This window comes from Pomacea canaliculata, linkage group LG5 (assembly GCF_003073045.1).
Source record: "Pomacea canaliculata isolate SZHN2017 linkage group LG5, ASM307304v1, whole genome shotgun sequence".
Taxonomy (NCBI): domain Eukaryota; kingdom Metazoa; phylum Mollusca; class Gastropoda; order Architaenioglossa; family Ampullariidae; genus Pomacea; species Pomacea canaliculata.
Window position 1 is genome coordinate 2,075,635 of NC_037594.1, and position 12,589 is coordinate 2,088,223.

The 12,589-nt window shown below is 42.0% G+C and overlaps 1 protein-coding gene across 1 annotated transcript in view; it reads left to right on the forward strand.

Annotated features, from left to right (window-relative positions):
• Nucleotides 1-7,189: 7,189 nt before the first annotated feature.
• The window catches only part of LOC112564660 (alpha-2C adrenergic receptor-like), a 110,974-nt gene continuing 105,574 nt past the window's right edge, over nucleotides 7,190-12,589 (forward strand). Inside the window, exon 1 of the mRNA XM_025239626.1 lies at nucleotides 7,190-7,709. The gene's annotated coding sequence lies outside the window, so the exon portion shown is untranslated. The remainder of the gene's footprint in view (nucleotides 7,710-12,589) is intronic.

A 12,589-nucleotide genomic window follows, 5' to 3' on the forward strand; every position in this document is an offset into this window, starting at 1 on the left:
AGCAAGAAAAATCAGGATCGAATTTTCATTGTAAATTAAGCTTCCCATACCAAAACAGACGCTTCTTTATATAACCCTGATCGCCTTCTACCATCAAAACATCGTAAACCCTCGCAACAACAAAATAATAGCAACTGCAGTGACGCTGTCCTCGACATACGGGTTCCACAACTACAAAAATAGAACGAGCCATGCAAAGTTGGAGAATAGGAGGAAGGAGAAACAGAAGTACAGAGGTGGTTTGGTATGTTTGGTAGAAGTATTTCTACACCGGATATGATGTTCAAAAAGAGTTAACACCACTGTTTCTCTTTTCACGCGAGAGAGAGTGAAAACTCTGCTGATTGGCTCACTATGGTTACAGGAGTGGCTTCTCTGTTCTGATTGGCTGATCAGTCAATATTGGTGACAATGGAAAGTAATGATGGTACAAAGTCATGTAGTGCTCTGTGATTCTTTTTAACTTTGGTGCTAAAGAACATATATTTTGAGTTCTTCATGGACTATAATCAGGTTCGATTGACAAACAAAATGGAGACAGAATGCCCGCTAACCATCGCTGAAGAACCTTCTGTTGAATGCTATTCACTTCATCAGAGTTTTTCAGAAGGATATTAATGATCTAGTGTGCTGCAATTTTTTCTTTGTTTGTAGCCGTGTGTCTCGAATGACAAAAGGAAGTATATACCCGACTTGGAGTGGTGCACAGAACTTTACCCAGTCATGAGGACAAGAAACCACCCTGGACCTTTATGCGGAGAAAAAATCCTACTTGGCAAAGTCTACAACAAAGAAATAGTTTGGTACTAAAAAACGATAATCAAGAATAAACATGGGTTCTACAAATTAAAAATGTTAGACAAAAAATGGGAATATCTGAAAGAATTTTTGCACAGTATTCAGCATTGCACCGAAGCCCCGGCAGTGGAAGCGCGGGGTCATCACCCTGGGCAACGTGCCGCGGATGCTTTCAGTGGTCGCACAGATATTTTGGGCTCTAAAAGTCAATTCAAGCCAACACCGCCACCTGAGTACCAGCCAAAAGCAGAGATTTTTTCCCGTTCCCTTCGAGAATCATCAAGACGTCTTTGAGAGTTATGCTTATGTCGGCACGAGCAAACGCAGAAGTGCTTCCGGAGGCCAAAGGTCAAAAGATTTATCTTGTCCGCGGCCGGATAGGCTCTTTAAAAATGGTAAGTTCGCCTTTCCCAACTGTCGTTATCGGCTCTTTATGAATGGAGAGCTTCCGACTTCCTTCAAAGGAGGGCTCTTAAATCACGAGGAGGTGGTGGGCCAGTCCCTCCCCGCTCCCCATGACGGATGATGTCTGTGGTTTGATTTGTGGATCCACCGATCAAATGTTTGTGAGCTTTATTCTGATGAGATTTAAGTGCGTGGATAAATTAGGTATGTGTGAGAATTGGCAAATCCCACTTACTCCATGACATACAATAAATGTGTTTTACAATCTTCCTCTAATGGTTCTCTGACACAATGAACAACCAATCCATGAACAACCAAACGCATTAAAATATACGTGTGCATTCTTGACATCGTATACATAAGTGAATCATTGGAACTTTATCTGATTCATCCTCATCCTCATCCTCCTCCTCATCATCATGCTACAGGTTCTTAGTCGTATGAAATGACACTTGAAGAGAACTTAAGAAGCACAGAGTCATTTCATTTTATAACTCGAGGCCGGAGACTATTCAAAACGTTTTGTTTACAGAAAGGATATTTTGTGTAGGACCGATTCAAGGTATCACTGGTATAAAAATCTGTTATTCAATTTGTCATTTGGGAACATTTGTCATTTAACGAAATGTCAGTTTTCGAAACATGTAATTTTTGGAAAAAACTGCCATTTCCTACAATTTGTTATATTTTATGCAGTAATGCATTGAGTCTTAGGGGAGAAGGTAATTCGGGATGTGGTGTTGGAGGTGTGTGTGTGTGTGTGTGTGTGTGTGTGTGTGTGTGTGTGTGTGTGTGTGTGTGTGTGTGTGTGTGTGTGTGTGTGTGTGTGTGTTGTGTGTGTGTTTGTGTGTGTGTGTGTTTGTGTGTGTGTGTGTGTGTGTTTGTTGATTGTAGTTCTCGAGTGTCGACGAACACATGTTGTATGCTCTCTCTGCACCAAGTCACCTGCTGGACGCCACCCTGGCGATTAAATTAAATCAGAACCTCCCGCGCTCTCTGTATGATCAATGCAATGTTTGCATGAATTTCAATCTCCTCTCCCCTTCTGGGTAGAAAGCAGAAATTGATGACAGACGTTAGGAGGGAGAAAATAAATCCGAGAGAAATATGCTATAACATGCTATCATTAGTCCATCTCTCTTGCGGAAATATCCTTGACCCACACCATGGTCAGAGGGTCATGCACGTGACCTTTGCACCCGAAATGTAGCGGCGGACACTAAGTAGCTCCAGGCCATTCTGTACACGCGTCCTCATCCTTCACTCCCTTGTCCTGTCTTCCTCCCACCCCCGCTCTTCTTTCTTCCCCAGCTTCTTGATCAAACTTCAACGATTTGCTTCCTCATCCTTCATCTGTGTTTGCAGAATCAACTCTAACACATTAGCGAAAATGAACGGGTAAGTGCATTCTTTGTTTCCATCTTCACCTGCAGACGACCCGCTGACGGAGTCTTTACGAGGGCGCAGAGGTCACCCACCTGAACTAACATTCAAAAATTGATAAAGCAGGCCGATTTCTGGCTCAGAAAAGTTCCTTCCTGTAATAGACCTCAGCTAAAATAAACAATTTCAACGATTCCTGAAATTCCACACCTGACCATTAGCAGAACACCCAAGAGGAATATCTACCCCACAATCGAAATTTTAAGAATTCCTAGATGATCGGTGATTTAGTGCTTTGAAATCGTAACCAATGCATCATTAATGCACTCCAGCTGATATTCAAACCAATCAGCCCTTATATAAATCAAGAAATATTAACGACAGAAGTATTTTAGTAGTTTATTTAAACTAAAAGATTTTAGTACAGAACAGTATTTAGATATTGTCATGCTGGTTGATTATATATATATAAAGACATTGTTCTTTTAGCTTGTTTTAAATGCTTAATCAGAAGGTGAGGCTGAGAAAAACAAGCAGGATGTGTGAAGGAAATAGAAATGATTAGTGTATCTACATCCTGTTAGTCCTAATTGCCATTTATTAACATCAGGAGGAACACTGACAACCACAACATCATTCTACAGAGGTTTATCGGCTTACCAGCAAGGTGGACTCGTAACTCGAACAGATTATTAAATTTAAAATTACAGTTAAAAAATAAATCATAAGTCGTCAGGATGGATGAAGACCACAGCAGACATGCGCAGTCCCATCAGACGATGTACGCGCTGCACGTGCTGTGACCTCGTCGTACGGGTAAACAGTCTGATGGCAGCGAGAAGTGAATTTTCGAGAAAATTTATCGACAAATCAATTTTACTGCAGAAATGGTGCTTCGATTGTTTCGTGCCTGAGCCTGCATGATGAGAGAGAAAAACATTTACTGCTCAGCACCAAAATCCACTTCAGACCAGACGAGATTTGGAACAAGCCCGTTAAACACTTTAACAATTCGTGATGTGTATGCAAATACCGGCGAAATCAGTTTACATCCGGGGAACATTTGCAAAAGTAGCCATCTTCTGAAACCGAAATTTAGCATTGACAGTTAAGAATAATATCAAAAGTGTCTATCAGTGTGTTTGTCGGCTCATTTCCTTTCTCGTTTCAAACGTTCCCTCCATCCTCTTGTTGTCATGAGACGGAAGTTTGGTTTGAAAAGTGTAATAGCTTCCAACATTTTTATATTTTTCCACCGAAAAAAATTATGCATTAATTTAGAGTGAATTTAAGGACACAGGAAATATTAGAAGCCGATAAATTGTTTGACCTGACTTGATTCAAAACGTGACAGTTCCTAAAGGGCGTGAAGGTGAGAGAGAACAATGGAGACGAAGAGAAATAGAAAGGGATAGAGAAAAATTGAAAGTTGTAGAGCGCAGAGCAGATAGGGAGGTAGACAAATTGACAGACAGATAAATGAATTTATTCACATTTTACTAAACTTCCTTTTGTTTCCTAATACATCGCCAGATTCGTTCTGAACCATTTTCACCTTTGACTTTTAAAGCACTTAGTCACTAGAGTTAAAAATATAAACACATGCAATAGCAAAACATTTTATAACAAAATTATTTTTTGTTCACACATATGTGCATACACTAAGACGATGATGGCTGACATATCCCTGCATAGAAAGAGACATAGACAGGATTAAAAATCTTTGAAGTGAGTTGCAGATGTAAATAAACGAAAAGAGTTACCAGCAAAAAAATAACCTCGAACAAAACAAATGAAGAAAATAAAGAGAAATATTAAAAGCAAACGAAGGAAGAAGGGAAATTATCAGCGATAAAACAGAAGAAAGGGAAAATACAATTCAGGAAGAAACCTGATTCATAAAAGAATAATGTAACGGATCGGACACAACCTGAAGAATAACCACAAGGCAATAAAGAAATTGTTTTTCAGGAACAGCAAGAACGATTAAGCAGAAGAAACTTTGGATTCCACTTTACCTCCCTGCAACAAACAATCAGTTTGGGTTTGATGTTGTGGTGGTGCTGATGATACCGGAATTAGTTGGCAATTTACCTTTTAACTTTCTATCCACGTGTGGCGAAATAAGATCGTGTTTCTCTACATATAGAAGTTTAAAAAAACAAACAAAGCCTGCGAATCAATTTCCTCAGATAACTGAGGAGGAATAAACATTGCCGGCAGTTTAGGAAAAAAAAATTGCAGTCACTTTCTGAAGTCAATATATTTGGCCAGAAATCGTGTCATGACATGCCGCAGCCACGCCTGTGAAGTTTGCCTGCTGGGAAGGATTATTTTTTGAGAAAACAACAAATCTTTCTGGTTCTTCTATGTAATGAATTCGTCATCGATCGTCGGCGTGTTTCTGGGAGGACACGTGGAAATGTCTGCTTGTACAGCAAGATCGTCGATGCAGAGGCAGAGGCAATGATTCCTTATGAAACTTTCACAACGGGACAAGGTAAGCATATCATGGTGACATGGTCATGAAAACAGTCAGGTAAGAGAGAAAACACAAGGCAATACGCACTTGAGGACTGTTGACCACATCTTTTATTTTCCCTTCTTTCGGTTTGTTAATTGTTTTCTGTAATTTCGACGATAATAAAAAAAATTCATGCTTTGAATGGAGAGGAATTGCTGTTTCCAGGTAAAACAGAACCTGAGACCATAATGCAAAAGCAGATTGCCGGTAATCAGGTGAAACAATCAGAGAAAAACAAATAATTGTGGCCACGACTCACGATTCTCACTGTATTGTTGCATGCTGCATCCCTGATGTTGCATCCTGCATCCCTATTGTTGCATTCTGCATCCCTGTTGTTGCATCCTGCATCCCTATTGTTGCTGGCGGGGAGGTGAGAGGAAGGAGGCTGTTACATGTTGGAGGATGTCACAAAGCGACCCAAGAAGTGATGGCTGGGAAATTCCCAGATGGTAGAAGCTGTGAGACTTTCATCAAAACACACGTGGCAACCCACGACTGGCTGGACGCCCAGGCGTCGATGGAGCGATGAATACTTGTGATGGTCACGTGATGGCTCAGCAGTGTTTCTCCTGACCACCTCTTGACCTACACCAACTGTTTCGTACATCATCATCATTATCATTTAATTTAATCATCTAATTTAGGACGAACAAATGATTATATCGAAACAAATAAATATTTAAAATAAATTTAGTAAAATATCTCCCAAGGTGATCACATCCAGGTAAAAAAAAAGCTTCTGCGCCATTTTCATGTTGAGGACCTCGTGTCAAAACCTGTTTCAGAACAGTTCATCAATATTTTGGGTGCCGGCCACTGTGTTTCACAGACCAAGCCATGGAGGGAGGCAGGCCTCCCGGACTCTCGCCATGTGGCGCCAAAAGCATGTCGCGCGGCAGGTCGCGGCGGCGCTGGCAGCCACGTTGGACAAACGTTTACTTAACCGCGCGGCCACCGGTGCGGGTCAAGAGCGGACACTCGATAACAACACCACAACATGGTGTGCACTTTCTGCTGTTAGCCTTAATCTTGGGCGGCTTTAATGATCTATTGATCACTTTGTGCATCCCAAAGTGGTGTTGACAGTTCCATTCATGTTTATATCCATGCTTGTTGTCCTACCTCCACGGTGGCTGTCGTTACAGCGATCACATCCAACCTGGGACACAGTGTCTTCCTAGATAGTGTCTGGTGATTAATATTGATTGTTGGTGTGTGTCACTGTGCGATGCAGGGTGTATTGTACACTACTGTACAACTGCTTGATTTTTTTAATGAGCTCAGGTGGTGAGGAGAGAATTGAATGTCAAGTGTTGCCTTCTGACAACTTTTGCGGTCGGGACCACATCCACAAAGCCAGTTGCTGTTCTGGGGAAAACTGCGGGAATCAGAGACAAGTTTCTGGGTGGATGTGACATTCTGACTCCTCGGATGTTGCTTTATCTCGGGGGACCACCCCGATAAAATCGGAGCAAAGATTCCCTGGTATAAACTAACATAAAGCAATGTCCGCTGGGTTCGTTTTAACTACGGAGACAGCAACATTTTCCTTGATTTCGCTTTTAGCTGACCCCCTGCTTCATGAATACAGGCACAGTAACAGTCACAGTATAGTGGTGGTGTGCATGGTTACGGGAACTAAAATAACCAGTCAACAGCTTTCACTACTTTCACTAGACAAGGATTTCGTCATCGATTTCAAATGATTTATTCCATTGGCTTCTGAGTAAATCAATAAAAAAAACCCCAAACAAACAAATAAAAAATGGGATCACGTGGGTTTTTCTTACCCATTAATAGTGTTGTTTTCGTCAGATTTGCTTTCTCATTCTTCTCTTTTTTCACACATCCTTATCTTAGTGGTAATAGCTTCTTTACTTTTTTCTATGTTTGCATTCTTGCTTATTATTCTCTTTTTCTTGAGTTTGTGTCGGTCTCTTTTGTTTTTATTGGTTTCTTTTTTTTTTTGCTTTGTTTTGTTTGTTTGTTTTGGTGGGTTTGGATTTTTACTTTGTTTTTGTTTTGTCTGATTTAGGTTTATTTTATTATTATTTTTTTTTTTTTGGGGGGGGGGGGTTTGGATTGCTTTTCTTTGGTTTCGCTTCGCAGTATTTTGAAGAAAATGTAAAGAGTTGTCTGCGCATCCTGTGGTGCTGAGCGTTATCGCGCGCTCACAGAATGGATTGTTTCCCTTGCCTCACGTGCCACCCGCTCCGCGCCAACGTCGCTCACCCGCCGGCCAGCGGTGCGTGCACCATGGTGCACGGGGACCTCCGTGACGTGCTGGGTGCGAGCAGCACCACCGCGCATGCGCCGCACCTTCGGGCAGGACAGTCCCCCGCTTCGCGGAGCAGCCGGTGCACTACGGGAGCTGCTGTGGTGCGGTGCAGTCTCCCGACAGACACCAGGGATACTCTGACAGCCCCACCTCCGAGGTAGTGACGCCACCACACACTCAGCTAAATAAATAAACAAGGAGGATCGAAGTAAATAAAGACCTGGCCACATGTTGGACGAAGATCTCACGACGAAGTTTTTCTTGTTGGAGGCAGAGTGTGGAAAGATTTGTTTCCAGCGTTGGTGGGATTTGCAGCAGGTAAGATTGTAAAGTTTATATTTTTGTAAGTGTGTGTGGTTCGTGAAAGTGGAGAAAATCTTTGTTTTGCAACACTTAGCAAACAGGACGGACGAGATTCATAACATTAAACATGTCGCACAGTTTTCCATTTCCGTGGACAATAAAAGAGGCAGAAACAAAATGAACAACAGTTGGCTTAGGGCAAAAAAAAAAAAAAAAATATATGAATTATGGACAGTAGGAATAATATTAATGAAATTAATTAAATGAGAGTCTCCGTACATCTGTCTGACTGTTTCTTCTGCGGAAGCGGCGGGGAAGCGTTTGTCACCAAATATAGTAAAGGTTATAAGTTCGGATATTTCATCACTTCCCGTACAAAAAGTCTCTATGAATTAATGTGGCTTTTGTGTACAGGACTACAATAGTTACTTATCCTCAAAGTCTTACCTTCTGACGGCGTTGACATTATCAGCTTTGTGACCGAAAGGTTAGAGGCAGGTGTCAAAACCCAGATATGCCCCGATTCGATACCCGTTCGGAAACCCCTCAGTTGCCCCAGCTGTAGATAAGTTAGCACCTGACCGCATAGTGATTTGGGGCTGACTCACCAAAAAGCAGGGTCACTAACATCTGACATCCAAACGACACAAAAAAAGGTTAAGATATGACCTTTAACATCGTCTGACTGAAAGCTGTTTACACACTTTTTAATTCACCATTCTTTTTTTAAACTACACATCTGTCATGCTGTTATTCTATTTAGGCCTTAGAAAGATTTTATACATCTGACTAATATGTTATATAAGTTGTGTAGCCCGTGTCACTGCTACCTTTGAACTATGAACTACTACCTTTGAGCTCTGTTCTCGCAATGTGCGAGGGAAAAATGTTTTGGTTCATACCCATTTTTCTCTTCTCACCTTCTAATTTTGTTCATTTGTTTCTTTGAATAATCAATTTTTATTTCTTCTTTTCTTCATGCCTCGCTTTCATTCAGCATCTTTGTCAGGGAGTTCTCCTGCCTGTCGTGCTATGTTCGCGGCAAACAGCGGGAAAAGTTAAGAGAAAAATGTTTTTGCCGCAAAAATGTGACATAAATAATCAAGAGAGGAATAAGGCTAGCTGCAACGAGCAATCTTTTCTTGTTTGTTCGACGGGATCTCGTGTCTAATCACAGGCGCGAAGCAGGAACAAACATCAGCGAGATAAATATTTCATAGACATGGAGGACACACGCACACGAACACACGCACACACATTACACAATGTGTTCATGTTCGTGCTGGTTTAGATGATTGATGAAGTGGTAAGATGTCTGATTGACGATTCTTTCAAGTTTTATCACAACACATGCACACGGTGATCCAATAGTTAAAGATCAGAGCTAGTTCCAACAGTTAAGTGCCTCACAGAACGCATGTCTTTATTTTTCTTGTCTGTCCTTCAGGCCTCAGGTCTTAATACAAGCAACTCGGAAAACTGAGCTTTTGTGTCGAGTTAAAGAACACCTTTAAAAAAAGGACTTTTCCCGAACACAGGTTTCGCACAGAACAGAAAACAACCGAGTTTAGATGGGATAGAGGTTTGTAGGCCTTAGAAACAAAAACTGTGTCAGGAAAGGATTATGTAACCGTCATGTGGATGTAAAAACTGTGTCAGTGGGTCCTACAAACTCACCCAGGCTTTGAAGACATGAGGGATTTATTTTGTGATTTTTGGTGACTTGCCAACTCTGCCGCCTGTCCGCAATGTTTCAGCTCACAAAACCATGGTACACCTCGTAAGACAACCATACACCGGGCTTGAATGTTAAAATAATTAGTGCTGGGTGCGTGGGTGGATGCAAGAATAAGTATGTGGGCGAAGCACAAAAAATTAAAAAAAATTCAGAAAAAGACCAAAGCTTTTTGCGTCCCGCGACTTCGCCTTCAGCTGTTCTTGTCTCGGAAATTGCATCCTGCATTTCTGCATTTTGTGTGTTTGAAATCTCTCTCTATCATCTATCTACAGTTAAAAAGCAGGTCTCCTGTTCTCGTAATTAAAGAGACATCGATATGCTGGGGAAGTTCGTTTAAGACCGTTGAGCCCACCGGAAATCTGATTTCCGTCTTAGAGACAAACAGGAACCGGAAAATGCGCACTCCGACTTGCGCACGCATCTATGGGCATTCCTATGGTGACACATTCTGGGAAGTGTGAAGAATTTCTTCTGCAGAAGTCTGGCAGATAATCGATGATGCTTGACAAAATTTTACTTGTTACTGGCTTCCCAAAGCCAGAAAAATATTTTTTGGGGGTAAAGAAAGAGAGAGAGAGAGAGAATGTAAGAATCGGTGGCATTTAGCTGAAGGAAGCAAACTTTGCAGTTTTCATATTTCGCTGAAATACGTTGAGACTGCGCAGCCGAGTGTGTAATATCCTTCCGCGGCTCCACCCGTCATAAAAGGAAATCGATCTGCAGTCAAAGCTTTGAAGCCGGCCGCTAGGTTAAGAACAGTTAGAATTGGCAGTAAATGAGCTGGTCTCTAATTTGATTAGGAGCCCACGTGCGATGACGGACTGAGCTATTTATAGCTCTTCACACTCTGTCAATTCACCTTCCGGTTTTGCTGCGAGATGATAACAACACTGGTGTCCACAAACTGTCTTTATGTCCTCCACGATAGTCCGTGTCAACAAGACCTAGCATCATCACCAAATTACTGTCATTTCCACATTCCTTACCTATCATTTAAAAATCTTTGTCTGTCTTCTCTCACCCTCGGCGACCGTTTCCCATTCATTCTGGCGATCCTCCAGAACAATCATAAATTAAGGAGGCATCATTCTCTCCTGTCCTCTTGTTCTCAGAGGAGGCGGGTATGGATTTTATTGGTCGTGTCTTCATTGTCTGGCTCCAGTACACCGTTTTCTTTTCGGGTCCTCGCGGGCTCGACTCGGTCTCCTGTCGATAAGATCATCTTTGTCCATTCTGGAATCCCTGCAGCGTGAGATTAAGTTTTTCTTCAAAGTGTGAGCTGCCTCTCGTCGAGAATCTCTTGAAAGTGCGAAATGCGGCTTTTAGGTTCCAAGATATGTTCCTGGGAGTTTAATGAGGCGATGAAAGTTGGTGTTGATGTTTCGGTTACCAAAGCTGAGTGATTTCATGGGCTTGGGCGAGATCCGAATCAGGCCCGCTCCACTGTCTCGGAAAGTTGGACCAGGCAGCAAGATCTGGCATCGCACTCAAACTCTTCAAAAGTCTTCAAATTCTTGCGCGGAATTCCAGAAAAAAAACCTACACCATACTGAAAACATCAGCTAGCTTTTGTCACATTTTTTATCTCTTTTTTGCCCTCAATCCTCCCTCTAGTTTGGATCAAAAGGTCGCCGTCATCTTGTCACGACTGTCAAGCAGGTTGAAGGGTCCTTTCTCAACCCAAGAGGCGTCTTCTGTCGGCGGGTGTCTATATTTTCTTCGATTGGGTACTTCAGCTCTGTGCAGGCATCCCACTGATCTGACAGAAGATTCCGCTGTCTGAGTTGCCATGGTTTTGATTTATTTCCTGTCTGTATGTGGTTTATCTACAAACCTTTGTTTTCATTTCCGGGCTTCAGTGGTCTTTCAACATTTTTTCATTGTTTTCTTCTGTCTGCTGTAGGCGCGGGTTTTTCCTTGCTTTCCTGGGTTTCGAGGACGGATTTGAAAGCATCAAACATAGAACTGTTGAAAAACTTTCCACCCTCAACCTAGTTCTTCAGCTATTTTCAAACCGGGATTTAGAATTCCCTTCTTTTCAGTTAAGATTTTGGGATTGATGTGGATCGTTGACCTCTCATGAGGCCAAGACACGGTTTCTTTTCGTAATTCCAGACTCTAGTTCCGGTTTACTCTGAATCCGGTTCCAGTCATATATTAATCTTGTTCTCGCCCTCAGGAAGTCTTATTCCTTGGCTCCAATGTTTCTGTAAGTTCAGTTCAGATCTTCTTTATCCTTGTTCAGGATTTTCCGTCCAATAAGAGTTCGCTTGAAGAAGAAAACCTTTTTCTCTGACCAGAGGACCATGACTGTCCTTTTCCTTTTGCATGAAAGACGAATGTTTTTCATTTCTCAGTTCCTAAAGAATGGACTGTGCGGTCTCCTGACTTGGGCTCAAGATGTTGACCGCGAGGGATCTTACTCTCGTTTTTGTATGAGGGGTGGTCCCATTCATCTTCACCTTATTATCAAGAGTGTATTTCATTCAGTTAATGGAGCAGCTCCGCTTTCTGTCATCACATTGTCTTCATCTTTGGGAAAGTGAAGATTTTCAAAATAATCTCGTTTAGTGTCTCTTGTCATCTACTCTGTCTTTTCCTTTTCTTTTTTTAAATCTATCACGCTTCCTGGTTACTTTGTATTTAACCATTTATGATTAAAAAAATTCACTTCCGTAGAAAGGTAGTCTTATCTGTCAAAAGTTTTAAAACTCACTCTTGAGGACACAATAATCGCACCACACCCACACCCACACACACACAGATGGTCACACCACCAGGAAGACGGAGACTGAGTTCGTCAGAAAGAGATGTCTGCGGTCATTTGTGGGATGCTGGTTGTCCCATCTCGGTCCTGTACCCGCCTCTCTTTCAAAAGATGGTCCGAGCATCGATATGGCCAGAGCCCCAGGAGGAATCAAGGATATTAGCCTCCGCCGCCCCCAGAAAGGAAAGAACAAAATTAGAGGATGTTAAGATGAGATTGCTTGCTTCATCATCGGCACTTGGTGTGAGTGTGGGGGACACTGTATGCAAGTGTTGTTGTTGCTGTTGTTGTTGTTGTTGTTGTTGTTGTTGTTGTTGTTGTTGTTGTTGATGAAACGGCGAGGTGGGCTCTGGATGTACATGTAGCAGAAGTGATAGTCCAGGATATTTA